Here is a 20,859-nt window from a genome sequence, read left to right on the forward strand (position 1 = left end):
TGCTGCGGGAAGCAATACATCTACCCCGTGCACTGTCACAGTCATATAGTCCTTAGTTTACCCTGTTCCACTTGTTCACATGTCCATGGTTAAGTGGACACTGGGTACAACCGCATTGTTCAGGCCACCGAGGACACTTTTCTTAATATCCCTGCACAGTCTGGGAATCTCTTTCCTAGTGAAGTGGAATCTAGACGGAATTTGGTACCGGGGACACAGTATGTCCATCAACTGTCTAAATCCCACTGCACTAATGTCAGATACCGGACACAAGTCTAACACCAGCATAGTTGTTATGGTCTCAGTAATCCGCTTTGCAACAGGGTGAGTGCTGTCATATTTAATCTACCTCACAAAGGACTGTTGGACTTCCCCTCTGGGATGACAATCGACTCCCAGCAGCAACAACAGCATCGGCAGCAGCAGCAGTAGGCGTTACACTCAAGGATTCTCTGGAGGATTCCCGGTTAGGAGAGGACTCGTCAGTCATGCCAGTGACATGGCCTGCAGGACTACTGACGTTCATGACTGAGGAGGAAATTTACATTGAGGGAGTTGGTGGTGTGGCTTGCAGGCGCTTGCATACAGCAGAAAGATGGAATTTAGGTGTCAGTGGACTGCTTATGCTCTTACCCAAAGTTTCTAAACTTGACAATGACTTCTGGTGAATGCACTGCATGTGACGTATAAGGGAGGATGTTCCTAGGTGGTGAACATCCTTATGCCTACTTATTACGGATTGACAAAGGCAACACACGGCTTGACAGCTGTTGTCCAGATTTGTGGAGAAATAATTCCACACTGAAGAGGTGGCTTTTTTGGTAATTTGCTCAGGCATGACAATTGGCTTTTTCATCCCACGGACAACAACTGTCTCCACTGGTGCCTTATTCAAACAAACCACATCACCATCAGAATTCTCATCGTCAACTTCCTCCTCAGCTCCAGCTACACCTATATGCTCCTCGTCCTGGTGCACGTCTACAGTGACATCCTCAATCTCAATATCAGCAACTGGACTAGTGCTGCTCTTCCCAGCACTTGCAGGGGGCGTACAAATGGTGGAAGGAGCCTCCTTTTTCCATACAGTCTTAGGAAGGTCAGGCCTAGACATCGCAACCGTGGACACACTTGGACTCTCCTTGGGGATTTGTGATATTTGTGATATCTGATATCTGCCCAATTAACCAGGATTGTGGGGGGAAACCAGTGTACCCGGACGAATCCTGCACAAGCCGGGTAGAATATACTAACTCCACACAAGCACAAGGAGAATATACAAACTTCACATAGTTAAAGCCGGTGGGAGTTGAACCCAGGGGCGGATTGGAAACAAAAAGCGGCCCTGGAAAAAATTGTACTAGTGGCCCCACATGGGCAGCACCAGAGGTGTAAGGTCTAGCCATGGGCCATGGCATTAGCTCCCTCCCCCCAAGACTTTCCAGATAGTGGGCATGTCCAGCATCAAGGGGGAAGTTAAAAATAAATAAAATTAAATATTATGAGCACATTATATGATACACCTTCAGAATTTAGGAAACTATATAATTCTTTAGAAAGATATATTTTCTTGCTTATTACACCAACCATATCCCAATCACTATTCACGCAATCTTATATGTCAGCCAAGCAGGCAGACAGAGCATACACTAGATCATATGCAATCACAGGCAAATTATTTTTTCTTATTCATTATGTCTATAAAATGGACCACATGTCCTCAAGCAAAACAGGCCCCATGGGTGCGTCTGCCCTCCGGGAATCTACCGTGTAAACCCTATGGCCAATCCGCCTCTGGTTGAACCCATGACCTCAGTGTTATGAGGTCATAATGCTAACCATTACACCATCCATTCTGCCCTAGAAAGGAGCGCATGGATCAGAAGTTAGCCCTCTTAGCTCACCAATAGCTCATTCTGAAGATATTTGGTACTGTACTGTAGCTACAGTATAGGAGAAAAGCTCCTAAGCTAAGCCTTTTGAAGATTGATATATTAGACAAGACCTCCATTTGAATGCAGGACTTTGGTGACAGCACTATCCAGCAATATCTCCTGTGTTACACACCCCATTTTCTAAATTTGTTATTCATGTTTCCATGAAAAGTTTTGGGGGGAAAAAAACATAAAAAAATAGGTCCCTCATGTTTTCTTTAACTCTAGTATCAGTGGTCCTATTCAATATCAATTACAGATAAATGGTCTATTGGGTTCTGTTGGTCATCAAATGTTATGAGTTGCGATCAACTTAAACTGCTAACAACATGAAATATTTCTGACTGAATACTGTACGCAATCGTGGATTCGGAGCATCCCTAACAGGCAAATCTAATGAATGTTTTTGTAAGATAGAATGAAGTAAAGTTACCTTTTTCATAATTTGGGATTTTATATGACTTATTAGGGCTCAGTACTTGATGTTTATGGTGGAGTCTAAAGGGGGGTACTCACGGAGCGATTTTCTAAGCAATCTGACCAGATTGCTTAGAATTTGAGCATTATTGCTCCGTGTGTACCCCTCACAGCGATAGCAATGCGCAGCCCCGCACATCGCTATCGCTGCTGCTAGATTGGCCAATCTAGTGGGTCGCTCATCTTCCCCCGCACGCTCAGCACAGATCGCGCTGTTCTGAGCGGCGGGAGAGATGTGTGCTGAGCGGTTCGCGTCTATATGGGCCTTAAGATAGGCTTATCATACTATCCCTTTAAACCGGGTGAAATGCAGACTTAAAGTCAACTAGCCACAGAACCTGTGTAATTCCTGAGTATCCTGGTTTAAAGGTACAGTATGGTAAGCCTAGCCTAAGGGTATGTTCACAAAGGCTTTCCAGCCACATTACACAGTGTTACACACATTTGACATTGACTAGGGTAAAATAAAACTCAAGTGACACTTTACAAATAGAATTTATAATCACAATAAGGTTAACAGAAATCGCTCTTATAGCCATTATTGACAGAGTATAGGCTCACCCTGCAAATATTTTCTGCAAAGCCTTTCATCTATGTTTGCATATAGATGATGCCCCACAATGGCCTCTGAGACCTTCTACTGCTCCCGGCATTATCAGCTCATCGGCCGGTGTGTGTGTAAATGTGCTTTAGCAAACTACAGTAGTATCTTTGTGTTAGCATTTCCCTATACTACATTGGTGCCACCATATTGGAACAGCAAACTCTGGTTTCTTCCAATCACAGAGGGGCTAGTTTCCACATGACCAGAACCACCAATGACCAATCCAATGACATACTGTCAGGGTAGGCAGGGGAGGCAGAGCCTGGCCTACTCCAGTATATGTAGAGTTGTGTCTATCCAAAGTATTAGAATAATACAAAGAAGATATTTATAACTTATAAATTGGGGCTAGAGCAATATTTTGGTTTACAAAGTATATACTGCTGCACCTTTGTATAATGTCCACATGAACCATCTGGTTCATAAATATGTGTGTGAAAATCTGGCTCTGATACCATGCTTCCCAACATTGTAGCCTATGGATCGGGACCCTGGATACAAAATGGATCATTATCACCTGTTTGGTATGATTGGTTAATCATACACCTGACTATAAGCCTACAAAATCTCTGACTATGCGCAAGTGTACCTAGCAGAATTGATTCTGCTTTGAAGGCAAACTATTGATTTGATTTAGATATCTAAAAAAAAATAAAGGGCACTACTGTGTGGCATAATGTGTTTAAAGCAGTGATCACCAACCCGTCGCTTGCGAGCTATCGGTAGCTCGTCTTAGTATTTTCGGTAGCTCACAGATTGCAGGAGCTTGGGCAGTCACTGGCATTCCTCCTCCCTTCATTTTTAATATGGTGGCAGCCGTCAGCCAATCAGAGCTTGCGTACCGGCAGCGGCGGCACCTGATTGGCTGCCGGACCACGAGCTTTGATTGGCTTACTTACCAGCACCATATTTCAAATGTCCGCTGCCGCCAGAGACTCTATCACCCTTACCGCAGCTGCTCTCCAGACTTCACAGGAGAGGCACGCGCTGCGCTCTCCTCCCCTTCCATCCCTCATACAGAAGGAGCAGCACAGGCGGCGGTAGAAGAATCCAGTAGTGGTGAGCATTGTGTGGGACACTATATCTGACACTGCGGGGGCATTGTATCTGACACTGCAGGGTGCATTGTATCTGGCACTGCGGGGAGCATTGTATCTGGCACTGCTGGGGGGCATCACATGTATCTGGCACTGCTGGGGGGGCATTATTTGTGTATCTGGCACTGCTGAGGGGCATTATTTGTGTATCTGGCACTACGCGGGGGGCATTATTTGTGTATCTGGCACTACGCGGGGGGCATTACTTGTGTATCTGGTACTACGCATTACTTGTAGTTGTGAGACCACACCCACTTTTGTGAGGTCACACCCACTTTCACAGGAATGCTCGCACATTGGGGGGAGGGGGAAGCTCTTATAGAGGTTTTATTTTCCAAAAGTAGCTCACGCCCCAATTAAGGTTGGAGACCTCTGGTCTAAAGGGTACTACAGTGTGGTGTTATGTGACTAATGGACACTACTATGCAGTGTAATGTAACTAACGGACACTACTATGTGGTGTAATCTGAATTGGTACTATTCTGCGGCCATGCCCCTTCTCAATGAAGCCATGCCTGTTCCCTATAAAGCCACACCATTAGATTTTTGACATGCACTGTCCCTTACTTGTTTGCTACATGCAAAAGCAATCAGTATTTTCCCTGCATGCAACCCTATAAATTAGTGATGTGTACCGGAAATTTTTCGGGTTTTGTGTTTTGGTTTTGGATTCGGTTCCGCGGCCGTGTTTTGGATTCGGACGCGTTTTGGCAAAACCTCCCTGAAAATTTTTTGTCGGATTCGGGTGTGTTTTGGCTTCGGGTGTTTTTCTACAAAAACCCCTCAAAAACAGCTTAAATCATAGAATTTGGGGGTCATTTTGATCCCATAGTATTATTAACCTCAATAACCATAATTTCCACTCATTTCCAGTCTATTCTGAACACCTCACACCTCACAATATTATTTTTAGTCCTAAAATTTGCACTGAGGTCGCTGTATGACTAAGCTAAGCGACCCAAGTGGCTGACACAAATACCTGGCCCATCTAGGAGTGGCACTGCAGTGCCAGACAGGATGGCAGATTTAAAAAATAGTCCCCAAACAGCACATGATGCAAAGAAAAAAAGAGGTGCACCAAGGTCGCTGGATGGCTAAGCTAAGCGACCCAAGTGGCCAACACAAACACCTGGCCCATCTAGGAGTGGCACTGCAGTGTCAGACAGGATGGCTGATTTAAAAAATTGTCCCCAAACAGCACATGATGCAAAGAAAAAAAGAGGTGCACCAAGGTCGCTGAATGGCTAAGCTAAGCGACCCAAGTGGCCGACACAAACACCTGGCCCATCTAGGAGTGGCACTGCAGTGTCAGTCAGGATGGCAGATTTAAAAAATAGTCCCCAAACAGCACATGATGCAAAGAAAAAAAGAGGTGCACCAAGGTCGCTGGATGGCTAAGCTAAACGACCCAAGTGGCCGACACAAACACCTGGCCCATCTAGGAGTGGCACTGCAGTGTCAGACAGGATGGCACTTAAAAAAATAGTCCCCAAACAGCACATGCAGCACACATATGGATAGTATACTTGTCGACACAGAGGTAGAGCAATGGACTACTGTACCGTACTGCTATATATATACTGGTGGTCAGCAAAATTCTGCACTGTCCTCCTACTAGGAGAGAAGTTTGTCTGCAAATGTCTGTGATCCTTCTTCAATGCAAAATAACCTCTGTTAATTAGCTGAACTTCTGATTGCATACCTCCCCCTTTGCCAGCTGATATAGTTGGAGCATTTAAGAGCAATATTATCAAGGCCTGCAGTCAGGACTTGGCCTGCTTGCAATTGTGAAGAATGCAATTGTTAAGAATATGATTTAAGAATGGAGTTAGAACCGGAACTGAAAACCATTTCTCCTCTCTTCACAGGTAAAAACACCATCTTCATGCTTGTATATCTGAGTCTCTCATCTCTCTCTGGCTACACTTTTCACACCCCAAGGAAGTTTGTCTGCAAATGTCTGTGATCCTTCTTCAATGCAAAATAACCTCTGTTAATTAGCTGAACTTCTGATTGCATACCTCCCCCTTTGCCAGCTGATATAGTTGGAGCATTTAAGAGCAATATTATCAAGGCCTGCAGTCAGGACTTGGCCTGCTTGCAATTGTGAATAATGCAATTGTTAAGAATATGATTTAAGAATGGAGTTAGAACCGGAACTGAAAACCATTTCTCCTCTCTTCACAGGTAAAAACACCATCTTCATGCTTGTATATCTGAGTCTCTCATCTCTCTCTGGCTACACTTTTCACACCCCAAGGAAGTTTGTCTGCAAATGTCTGTGATCCTTCTTCAATGCAAAATAACCTCTGTTAATTAGCTGAACTTCTGATTGCATACCTCCCCCTTTGCCAGCTGATATAGTTGGAGCATTTAAGAGCAATATTATCAAGGCCTGCAGTCAGGACTTGGCCTGCTTGCAATTGTGAAGAATGCAATTGTTAAGAATATGATTTAAGAATGGAGTTAGAACCGGAACTGAAAACCATTTCTCCTCTCTTCACAGGTAAAAACACCATCTTCATGCTTGTATATCTGAGTCTCTCATCTCTCTCTGGCTACACTTTTCACACCCCAAGGAAGTTTGTCTGCAAATGTCTGTGATCCTTCTTCAATGCAAAATAACCTCTGTTAATTAGCTGAACTTCTGATTGCATACCTCCCCCTTTGCCAGCTGATATAGTTGGAGCATTTAAGAGCAATATTATCAAGGCCTGCAGTCAGGACTTGGCCTGCTTGCAATTGTGAAGAATGCAATTGTTAAGAATATGATTTAAGAATGGAGTTAGAACCGGAACTGAAAACCATTTCTCCTCTCTTCACAGGTAAAAACACCATCTTCATGCTTGTATATCTGAGTCTCTCATCTCTCTCTGGCTACACTTTTCACACCCCAAGTAAGTTTGTCTGCAAATGTCTGTGATCCTTCTTCAATGCAAAATAACCTCTGTTAATTAGCTGAACTTCTGATTGCATACCTCCCCCTTTGCCAGCTGATATAGTTGGAGCATTTAAGAGCAATATTATCAAGGCCTGCAGTCAGGACTTGGCCTGCTTGCAATTGTGAAGAATGCAATTGTTAAGAATATGATTTAAGAATGGAGTTAGAACCGGAACTGAAAACCATTTCTCCTCTCTTCACAGGTAAAAACACCATCTTCATGCTTGTATATCTGAGTCTCTCATCTCTCTCTGGCTACACTTTTCACACCCCAAGGAAGTTTGTCTGCAAATGTCTGTGATCCTTCTTCAATGCAAAATAACCTCTGTTAATTAGCTGAACTTCTGATTGCATACCTCCCACTTTGCCAGCTGATATAGTTGGAGCATTTAAGAGCAATATTATCAAGGCCTGCAGTCAGGACTTGGCCTGCTTGCAATTGTGAAGAATGCAATTGTTAAGAATATGATTTAAGAATGGAGTTAGAACCGGAACTGAAAACCATTTCTCCTCTCTTCACAGGTAAAAACACCATCTTCATGCTTGTATATCTGAGTCTCTCATCTCTCTCTGGCTACACTTTTCACACCCCAAGGAAGTTTGTCTGCAAATGTCTGTGATCCTTCTTCAATGCAAAATAACCTCTGTTAATTAGCTGAACTTCTGATTGCATACCTCCCCCTTTGCCAGCTGATATAGTTGGAGCATTTAAGAGCAATATTATCAAGGCCTGCAGTCAGGACTTGGCCTGCTTGCAATTGTGAATAATGCAATTGTTAAGAATATGATTTAAGAATGGAGTTAGAACCGGAACTGAAAACCATTTCTCCTCTCTTCACAGGTAAAAACACCATCTTCATGCTTGTATATCTGAGTCTCTCATATCTCTCTGGCTACACTTTTCACACCCCAAGGAAGTTTGTCTGCAAATGTCTGTGATCCTTCTTCAATGCAAAATAACCTCTGTTAATTAGCTGAACTTCTGATTGCATACCTCCCCCTTTGCCAGCTGATATAGTTGGAGCATTTAAGAGCAATATTATCAAGGCCTGCAGTCAGGAATTGGCCTGCTTGCAATTGTGAAGAATGCAATTGTTAAGAATATGATTTAAGAATGGAGTTAGAACCGGAACTGAAAACCATTTCTCCTCTCTTCACAGGTAAAAACACCATCTTCATGCTTGTATATCTGAGTCTCTCATCTCTCTCTGGCTACACTTTTCACACCCCAAGGAAGTTTGTCTGCAAATGTCTGTGATCCTTCTTCAATGCAAAATAACCTCTGTTAATTAGCTGAACTTCTGATTGCATACCTCCCCCTTTGCCAGCTGATATAGTTGGAGCATTTAAGAGCAATATTATCAAGGCCTGCAGTCAGGACTTGGCCTGCTTGCAATTGTGAAGAATGCAATTGTTAAGAATATGATTTAAGAATGGAGTTAGAACCGGAACTGAAAACCATTTCTCCTCTCTTCACAGGTAAAAACACCATCTTCATGCTTGTATATCTGAGTCTCTCATCTCTCTCTGGCTACACTTTTCACACCCCAAGGAAGTTTGTCTGCAAATGTCTGTGATCCTTCTTCAATGCAAAATAACCTCTGTTAATTAGCTGAACTTCTGATTGCATACCTCCCCCTTTGCCAGCTGATATAGTTGGAGCATTTAAGAGCAATATTATCAAGGCCTGCAGTCAGGACTTGGCCTGCTTGCAATTGTGAAGAATGCAATTGTTAAGAATATGATTTAAGAATGGAGTTAGAACCGGAACTGAAAACCATTTCTCCTCTCTTCACAGGTAAAAACACCATCTTCATGCTTGTATATCTGAGTCTCTCATCTCTCTCTGGCTACACTTTTCACACCCCAAGTAAGTTTGTCTGCAAATGTCTGTGATCCTTCTTCAATGCAAAATAACCTCTGTTAATTAGCTGAACTTCTGATTGCATACCTCCCCCTTTGCCAGCTGATATAGTTGGAGCATTTAAGAGCAATATTATCAAGGCCTGCAGTCAGGACTTGGCCTGCTTGCAATTGTGAAGAATGCAATTGTTAAGAATATGATTTAAGAATGGAGTTAGAACCGGAACTGAAAACCATTTCTCCTCTCTTCACAGGTAAAAACACCATCTTCATGCTTGTATATCTGAGTCTCTCATCTCTCTCTGGCTACACTTTTCACACCCCAAGGAAGTTTGTCTGCAAATGTCTGTGATCCTTCTTCAATGCAAAATAACCTCTGTTAATTAGCTGAACTTCTGATTGCATACCTCCCACTTTGCCAGCTGATATAGTTGGAGCATTTAAGAGCAATATTATCAAGGCCTGCAGTCAGGACTTGGCCTGCTTGCAATTGTGAAGAATGCAATTGTTAAGAATATGATTTAAGAATGGAGTTAGAACCAGAGTTTGAACTGGATTTGGACTACGCTAAAATCTCGAATAATACAATTTCCCCAAACACTGCAACTCAGGACCATCATGTGGCCTCTCCTCACCTCTGCCTTGAGAACACCAGGACTAATGCCTGCTACTTCTCTGTCCAAGAACATCCTGACTGCCCCCAAGACTACCCCTCAAGCTGAGCAGGGAACTGAGGGGCGTGCGCATCAGGACCAGATTTTGCTGGGTCAGTTCCATTGGACATTAGTGTGCACTCCACATTCTTACACCCACCCGCACTGCTCCCCACACTCTCACACACACCCGCACTGCTCTCATGAGACCAGGACATTTATTATTTTCACAAATTAATGTTTTCCTGCAAATGTGTCTTTCTCTTCTTTCTTCTTACAGGGTACTTTCCCCCCACTGTGTGCTATTCCTGTAATGTGTACCTCCATTGGTTGCACACCCTGCCAGCGGTAACCTACACAGTGCGCCTCACATGGCTGCCTCGGATGGTTCCTCCATGGGCAGGGTGTGCTTCATTTGGATCTTTCCATGCAGGGTATAGCATACTCCTACACTCGTGTCAGTTTTCCCGTGAATGCATTTGGCCCTTTTATGGCTCATCTCCCACTGTGTAACCTTCGTAGTGCGCCCAACATGGCTGCCTTATCTGGTAAACTTGTGGATGGGATGAAAAATACATGGACCTGATGGTTTTACTGGAACCCTACTCTGAACCTAAGGACTCTGCAATCTCCCCGTTTTGTGTTCTCTTCTAGGGGTGGACTATTCCACCCTGGGTAATCCTACGCAGATCGCCTAAGATGGCTGTCGCACCTGGTACCTTGTGAGGGTGGAATACACAACCCCTGGAGGTTATTACCCAAAATGCTTACACCAACCCTGCATTATGCTTTCTGTCTTTATTGTCTGTGTGGTTTATCTTTTGATGTAATACTTAAATCTTCTGTATTATGTGCATTGTTTGAGTTCTAGTTGGCGCCGCGGATGGCTGCCTCGGTGCTGCTTTGCCAAGCAGCCTTTGTGTTTAGTCCTACATGTATAATATGTCTAATATGTTGAGTCTATTGTACAGTTGCAATGTGCAGTATCAACTCATACGTGTAATGTGTGTAATGTATGCTATGTTCTTCCCCCTTCGTATGCTATGTATTCCCCCTTCATGTTGCTGCTTGGCGATGCATTGTACCACAAAGAATTCCTAGTGTACGTGAGTACACCTGGCCAATAAAGCTGATTCTGATTCTGATTCTATATACTGCGTACAACTACAATGCAGCACACATATGGATTGTATACTTGACAACACAGAGGTAGAGCAATGGACTACTGTACTGTACTGCTATATATATACTGGTGGTCAGCAAAATTCTGCACTGTCGTCCTACTATATACTGCGCACAAGTAAAATGCAGCACAGGTATGGATGGATAGTGTACTTGACGACACAAAGGTAGAGCAATGGACTACTGTACAGTACTGCTATATATATACTGGTGGTCAGCAAAATTCTGCACTGTCCTCCTACTATGTACTGCGCACAAGTAAAATGCAGCACAGGTATGGATGGATAGTGTACTTGACGACACAAAGGTAGAGCAATGGACTACTGTACCGTACTGCTATATATATACTGGTGGTCAGCAAAATTCTGCACTGTCGTCCTACTATATACTGCGCACAACTACAATGCAGCACACATATGGATTGTATACTTGATGACACAGAGGTAGAGCAATGGACTACTGTACCGTACTGCTATATATATATACTGGTGGTCAGCAAAATTCTGCACTGTCCTCCTACTATGTACTGCGCACAAGTAAAATGCAGCACAGGTATGAATGGATAGTGTACTTGACGACACAAAGGTAGAGCAATGGACTACTGTACCGTACTGCTATATATATACTGGTGGTCAGCAAAATTCTGCACTGTCCTCCTACTATTTACTGCGCACAAGTAAAATGCAGCACAGGTATGAATGGATAGTGTACTTGACGACACAAAGGTAGAGCAATTGACTACAGTACCGTACTGCTATATATATACTGGTAGTCAGCAAAATTCTGCACTGTCATCCTACTATATACTGCGCACAACTACAATGCAGCACACATATGGATTGTATACTTGATGACACAGAGGTAGAGCAATGGACTACTGTACCGTACTGCTATATATATATACTGGTGGTCAGCAAAATTCTGTACTGTCCTCCTACTATATACTGCGCACAACTAAAATGCAGCACAGGTATGAATGGATAGTATACTTGACGACACAGAGGTAGAGCAATGGACTACTGTACCATACTGCTGTATATATACTGGTGGTCAGCAAAATTCTGCACTGTTCTCCTACTATATACTGCGCACAACTAAAATGCAGCACACATATGGATTGTATACTTGACGACACAGAGGTAGAGCAATGGACTACTGTACCGTACTGCTATATATATACTGGTGGTCAGCAAAATTCTGCACTGTCCTCCTACTATGTACTGCACACAAGTAAAATGCAGCACAGGTATGGATGGATAGTGTACTTGACGACACAGAGGTAGAGCAATGGACTAATGTACCGTACTGCTATATATATACTGGTGGTCAGCAAAATTCTGCACTGTCCTCCTACTATGTACTGCGCACAACTAAAATGCAGCACAGGTATGGATGGATAGTATACTTGATGACACAGAGGTAGAGCAATGGACTACTGTACAGTACTGCTATATATATACTGGTGGTCAGCAAAATTCTGCACTGTCCTCCTACTATGTACTGCGCACAAGTAAAATGCAGCACAGGTATGAATGGATAGTGTACTTGACGACAAAAAGGTAGAGCAATGGACTACTGTACCGTACTGCTATATATATACTGGTGGTCAGCAAAATTCTGCACTGTCCTCCTACTATGTACTGCACACAAGTAAAATGCAGCACAGCTATGGATGGATAGTGTACTTGACGACACAAAGGTAGAGCAATGGACTACTGTACCGTACTGCTATATATATATACAGGTGGTCAGCAAAATTCTGCACTGTCCTCCTACTATATACTGCGCACAACTACAATGCAGCACACATATGGATTGTATACTTGACGACACAGAGGTAGAGCAATGGACTACTGTACTGTACTGCTATATATATATATACTGGTGGTCAGCAAAATTCTGCACTGTCCTCCTACTATATACTGCGCACAACTAAAATGCAGCACAGGTATGGATGGATAGTATACTTGACGACACAGAGGTAGAGCAATGGACTACTGTACCGTACTGCTATATATATACTGGTGGTCAGCAAAATTCTGCACTGTCCTCCTACTATATACTGCGCACAACTACAATGCAGCACACATATGGATTGTATACTTGACGACACAAAGGTAGAGCAATGGACTACTGTACCGTACTGCCATATATATACTGGTGGTCAGCAAAATTCTGCACTGTCCTCCTACTATGTACTGCGCACAAGTAAAATGCAGCACAGGTATGGATGGATAGTGTACTTGACGACACAAAGGTAGAGCAATGGACTACTGTACCGTACTGCTATATATATACTGGTGGTCAGCAAAATTCTGCACTGTCCTCCTACTATATACTGCGCACAACTACAATGCAGCACACATATGGATTGTATACTTGACGACACAGAGGTAGAGCAATGGACTACTGTACCGTACTGCTATATATATATATATACTGGTGGTCAGCAAAATTCTGCACTGTCCTCCTACTATATACTGCGCACAACTAAAATGCAGCACACATATGGATTGTAAACTTGACGACACAGAGGTAGAGCAATGGACTACTGTACCGTACTGCTATATATATACTGGTGGTCAGCAAAATTCTGCACTGTCCTCCTACTATGTACTGCACACAAGTAAAATGCAGCACAGATATGGATGGATAGTGTACTTGACGACACAGAGGTAGAGCAATGGACTACTGTACCGTACTGCTATATATATACTGGTGGTCAGCAAAATTCTGCACTGTCCTCCTACTCTATACTGCGCACAACTACAATGCAGCACACATATGGATTGTATACTTGACGACACAAAGGTAGAGCAATGGACTACTGTACCGTACTGCTATATATATACTGGTGGTCAGCAAAATTCTGCACTGTCCTCCTACTATATACTGCGCACAACTAAAATGCAGCACAGGTATGGATGGATAGTATACTTGATGACACAGAGGTAGAGCAATGGACTACTGTACCGTACTGCTATATATATACTGGTGGTCAGCAAAATTCTGCACTGTCCTCCTACTATGTACTGCGCACAAGTAAAATGCAGCACAGGTATGAATGGATAGTGTACTTGACGACACAAAGGTAGAGCAATTGACTACTGTACCGTACTGCTATATATATACTGGTGGTCAGCAAAATTCTGCACTGTCCTCCTACTAAGTACTGCATACAAGTAAAATGCAGCACAGGTATGGATGGATAGTGTACTTGACGACACAAAGGTAGAGCAATGGACTACTGTACCGTACTGCTATATATATACTGGTGGTCAGCAAAATTCTGCACTGTCCTCCTACTATATACTGCGCACAACTACAATGCAGCACACATATGGATTGTATACTTGACGACACAGAGGTAGAGCAATGGACTACTGTACCGTACTGCTATATATATATACTGGTGGTCAGCAAAATTCTGCACTGTCCTCCTACTATATACTGCGCACAACTAAAATGCAGCACAGGTATGGATGGATAGCATACTTGACGACACAGAGGTAGAGCAATGGACTACTGTACCGTACTGCTGTATATATACTGGTGGTCAGCAAAATTGTGCACTGTTCTCCTACTATATACTGCGCACAACTAAAATGCAGCACACATATGGATTGTATACTTGACGACACAGAGGTAGAGCAATGGACTACTGTACTGTACTGCTATATATATACTGGTGGTCAGCAAAATTCTGCACTGTCCTCCTACTGTATACTGCGCACAACTACAATGCAGCACACATATGGATTGTATACTTGACGACACAAAGGTAGAGCAATGGACTACTGTACCGTACTGCTATATATATACTGGTGGTCAGCAAAATTCAGCACTGTCCTCCTACTATATACTGCGCACAACTAAAATGCAGCACAGGTATGGATGGATAGTATACTTGATGACACAGAGGTAGAGCAATGGACTACTGTACCGTACTGCTATATATATACTGGTGGTCAGCAAAATTCTGCACTGTCCTCCTACTATGTACTGCGCACAACTAAAATGCAGCACAGGTATGGATGGATAGTATACTTGATGACACAGAGGTAGAGCAATGGACTACTGTACCGTACTGCTATATATATACTGGTGGTCAGCAAAATTCTGCACTGTCCTCCTACTATATACTGCGCACAACTACAATGCAGCACACATATGGATTGTATACTTGACGACACAAAGGTAGAGCAATGGACTACTGTACCGTACTGCTATATATATACTGGTGGTCAGCAAAATTCTGCATTGTCCTCCTACTATATACTGCACACAACTAAAATGCAGCACAGGTATGGATGGATAGTATACTTGATGACACAGAGGTAGAGCAATGGACTACTGTACCGTACTGCTATATATATACTGGTTGTCAGCAAAATTCTGCACTGTCCTCCTACTATGTACTGCGCACAAGTAAAATGCAGCACAGGTATGAATGGATAGTGTACTTGACGACACAAAGGTAGAGCAATTGACTACTGTACCGTACTGCTATATATATACTGGTGGTCAGCAAAATTCTGCACTGTCCTCCTACTATGTACTGCACACAAGTAAAATGCAGCACAGGTATGGATGGATAGTGTACTTGACGACACAAAGGTAGAGCAATGGACTACTGTACCGTACTGCTATATATATACTGGTGGTCAGCAAAATTCTGCACTGTCCTCCTACTATATACTGCGCACAACTACAATGCAGCACACATATGGATTGTATACTTGACGACACAGAGGTAGAGCAATGGACTACTGTACCGTACTGTTATATATATATACTGGTGGTCAGCAAAATTCTGCACTGTCCTCCTACTATATACTGCGCACAACTAAAATGCAGCACAGGTATGGATGGATAGCATACTTGACGTCACAGAGGTAGAGCAATGGACTACTGTACCGTACTGCTGTATATATACTGGTGGTCAGCAAAATTGTGCACTGTTCTCCTACTATATACTGCGCACAACTAAAATGCAGCACACATATGGATTGTATACTTGACGACACAGAGGTAGAGCAATGGACTACTGTACCGTACTGCTATATATATACTGGTGGTCAGCAAAATTCTGCACTGTCCTCCTACTATGTACTGCACACAAGTAAAATGCAGCACAGATATGGATGGATAGTGTACTTGACGACACAGAGGTAGAGCAATGGACTACTGTACCGTACTGCTATATATATACTGGTGGTCAGCAAAATTCTGCACTGTCCTCCTACTCTATACTGCGCACAACTACAATGCAGCACACATATGGATTGTATACTTGACGACACAAAGGTAGAGCAATGGACTACTGTACCGTACTGCTATATATATACTGGTGGTCAGCAAAATTCTGCACTGTCCTCCTACTATATACTGCGCACAACTAAAATGCAGCACAGGTATGGATGGATAGTATACTTGATGACACAGAGGTAGAGCAATGGACTACTGTACCGTACTGCTATATATATACTGGTGGTCAGCAAAATTCTGCACTGTCCTCCTACTATGTACTGCGCACAAGTAAAATGCAGCACAGGTATGAATGGATAGTGTACTTGACGACACAAAGGTAGAGCAATTGACTACTGTACCGTACTGCTATATATATACTGGTGGTCAGCAAAATTCTGCACTGTCCTCCTACTATGTACTGCATACAAGTAAAATGCAGCACAGGTATGGATGGATAGTGTACTTGACGACACAAAGGTAGAGCAATGGACTACTGTACCGTACTGCTATATATATACTGGTGGTCAGCAAAATTCTGCACTGTCCTCCTACTATATACTGCGCACAACTACAATGCAGCACACATATGGATTGTATACTTGACGACACAGAGGTAGAGCAATGGACTACTGTACCGTACTGCTATATATATATACTGGTGGTCAGCAAAATTCTGCACTGTCCTCCTACTATATACTGCGCACAACTAAAATGCAGCACAGGTATGGATGGATAGCATACTTGACGACACAGAGGTAGAGCAATGGACTACTGTACCGTACTGCTATATATATACTGGTGGTCAGCAAAATTCTGCACTGTCCTCCTACTATATACTGCGCACAACTAAAATGCAGCACAGGTATGGATGGATAGTATACTTGATGACACAGAGGTAGAGCAATGGACTACTGTACCGTACTGCTATATATATACTGGTGGTCAGCAAAATTCTGCACTGTCCTCCTACTATGTACTGCGCACAAGTAAAATGCAGCACAGGTATGAATGGATAGTGTACTTGACGACACAAAGGTAGAGCAATTGACTACTGTACCGTACTGCTATATATATACTGGTGGTCAGCAAAATTCTGCACTGTCCTCCTACTATGTACTGCATACAAGTAAAATGCAGCACAGGTATGGATGGATAGTGTACTTGACGACACAAAGGTAGAGCAATGGACTACTGTACCGTACTGCTATATATATACTGGTGGTCAGCAAAATTCTGCACTGTCCTCCTACTATATACTGCGCACAACTACAATGCAGCACACATATGGATTGTATACTTGACGACACAGAGGTAGAGCAATGGACTACTGTACCGTACTGCTATATATATATACTGGTGGTCAGCAAAATTCTGCACTGTCCTCCTACTATATACTGCGCACAACTAAAATGCAGCACAGGTATGGATGGATAGCATACTTGACGACACAGAGGTAGAGCAATGGACTACTGTACCGTACTGCTGTATATATACTGGTGGTCAGCAAAATTGTGCACTGTTCTCCTACTATATACTGCGCACAACTAAAATGCAGCACACATATGGATTGTATACTTGACGACACAGAGGTAGAGCAATGGACTACTGTACTGTACTGCTATATATATACTGGTGGTCAGCAAAATTCTGCACTGTCCTCCTACTGTATACTGCGCACAACTACAATGCAGCACACATATGGATTGTATACTTGACGACACAAAGGTAGAGCAATGGACTACTGTACCGTACTGCTATATATATACTGGTGGTCAGCAAAATTCAGCACTGTCCTCCTACTATATACTGCGCACAACTAAAATGCAGCACAGGTATGGATGGATAGTATACTTGATGACACAGAGGTAGAGCAATGGACTACTGTACCGTACTGCTATATATATACTGGTGGTCAGCAAAATTCTGCACTGTCCTCCTACTATGTACTGCGCACAACTAAAATGCAGCACAGGTATGGATGGATAGTATACTTGATGACACAGAGGTAGAGCAATGGACTACTGTACCGTACTGCTATATATATACTGGTGGTCAGCAAAATTCTGCACTGTCCTCCTACTATATACTGCGCACAACTACAATGCAGCACACATATGGATTGTATACTTGACGACACAAAGGTAGAGCAATGGACTACTGTACCGTACTGCTATATATATACTGGTGGTCAGCAAAATTCTGCATTGTCCTCCTACTATATACTGCACACAACTAAAATGCAGCACAGGTATGGATGGATAGTATACTTGATGACACAGAGGTAGAGCAATGGACTACTGTACCGTACTGCTATATATATACTGGTTGTCAGCAAAATTCTGCACTGTCCTCCTACTATGTACTGCGCACAAGTAAAATGCAGCACAGGTATGAATGGATAGTGTACTTGACGACACAAAGGTAGAGCAATTGACTACTGTACCGTACTGCTATATATATACTGGTGGTCAGCAAAATTCTGCACTGTCCTCCTACTATGTACTGCACACAAGTAAAATGCAGCACAGGTATGGATGGATAGTGTACTTGACGACACAAAGGTAGAGCAATGGACTACTGTACCGTACTGCTATATATATACTGGTGGTCAGCAAAATTCTGCACTGTCCTCCTACTATATACTGCGCACAACTACAATGCAGCACACATATGGATTGTATACTTGACGACACAGAGGTAGAGCAATGGACTACTGTACCGTACTGCTATATATATATACTGGTGGTCAGCAAAATTCTGCACTGTCCTCCTACTATATACTGCGCACAACTAAAATGCAGCACAGGTATGGATGGATAGCATACTTGACGACACAGAGGTAGAGCAATGGACTACTGTACCGTACTGCTGTATATATACTGGTGGTCAGCAAAATTGTGCACTGTTCTCCTACTATATACTGCGCACAACTAAAATGCAGCACACATATGGATTGTATACTTGACGACACAGAGGTAGAGCAATGGACTACTGTACCGTACTGCTATATATATACTGGTGGTCAGCAAAATTCTGCACTGTCCTCCTACTATGTACTGCACACAAGTAAAATGCAGCACAGGCATGGATGGATAGTGTACTTGACGACACAGAGGTAGAGCAATGGACTACTGTACCATACTGCTATATATATACTGGTGGTCAGCAAAATTCTGCACTGTCCTCCTACTATATACTGCGCACAACTACAATGCAGCACACATATGGATTGTATACTTGACGACACAGAGGTAGAGCAATGGACTACTGTACTGTACTGCTATATATATACTGGTGGTCAGCAAAATTCTGCACTGTCCTCCTACTATATACTGCGCACAACTACAATGCAGCACACATATGGATTGTAAACTTGACGACACAAAGGTAGAGCAATGGACTACTGTACCGTACTGCTATATATATACTGGTGGTCAGCAAAATTCTGCACTGTCCTCCTACTATATACTGCGCACAACTAAAATGCAGCACAGGTATGGATGGATAGTATACTTGATGACACAGAGGTAGAGCAATGGACTACTGTACCGTACTGCTATATATATACTGGTGGTCAGCAAAATTCTGCACTGTCCTCCTACTATGTACTGCGCACAACTAAAATGCAGCACAGGTATGGATGGATAGTATACTTGATGACACAGAGGTAGAGCAATGTACTGCTATATATATACTGGTGGTCAGCAAAATTCTGCACTGTCCTCCTACTATATACTGCGCACAACTACAATGCAGCACACATATGGATTGTATACTTGACGACACAAAGGTAGAGCAATGGACTACTGTACCGTACTGCTATATATATACTGGTGGTCAGCAAAATTCTGCATTGTCCTCCTACTATATACTGCGCACAACTAAAATGCAGCACAGGTATGGATGGATAGTATACTTGATGACACAGAGGTAGAGCAATGGACTACTGTACCGTACTGCTATATATATACTGGTGGTCAGCAAAATTCTGCACTGTCCTCCTACTATGTACTGCGCACAAGTAAAATGCAGCACAGGTATGAATGGATAGTGTACTTGATGACACAAAGGTAGAGCAATGGACTACTGTACCGTACTGCTATATATATACTGGTGGTCAGCAAAATTCTGCACTGTCCTCCTACTATGTACTGCGCACAAGTAAAATGCAGCACAGGTATGGATGGATAGTGTACTTGACGACACAAAGGTAGAGCAATGGACTACTGTACCGTACTGCTATATATATACTGGTGGTCAGCAAAATTCTGCACTGTCCTCCTACTATATACTGCGCACAACTACAATGCAGCACACATATGGATTGTATACTTGACGACACAGAGGTAGAGCAATGGACTACTGTACCGTACTGCTATATATATATACTGGTGGTCAGCAAAATTCTGCACTGTCCTCCTACTATATACTGCGCACAACTAAAATGCAGCACAGATATGGATGGATAGTGTACTTGACGACACAGAGGTAGAGCAATGGACTACTGTACCGTACTGCTATATATATACTGGTGGTCAGCAAAATTCTGCACTGTCCTCCTACTCTATACTGCGCACAACTACAATGCAGCACACATATGGATTGTATACTTGACGACACAAAGGTAGAGCAATGGACTACTGTACCGTACTGCTATATATATACTGGTGGTCAGCAAAATTCTGCACTGTCCTCCTACTATATACTGCGCACAACTAAAATGCAGCACAGGTATGGATGGATAGTATACTTGATGACACAGAGGTAGAGCAATGGACTACTGTACCGTACTGCTATATATATACTGGTGGTCAGCAAAATTCTGCACTGTCCTCCTACTATGTACTGCGCACAAGTA

This window comes from Pseudophryne corroboree, chromosome 9, assembly GCF_028390025.1.
Source record: "Pseudophryne corroboree isolate aPseCor3 chromosome 9, aPseCor3.hap2, whole genome shotgun sequence".
NCBI lineage: Eukaryota > Metazoa > Chordata > Amphibia > Anura > Myobatrachidae > Pseudophryne > Pseudophryne corroboree.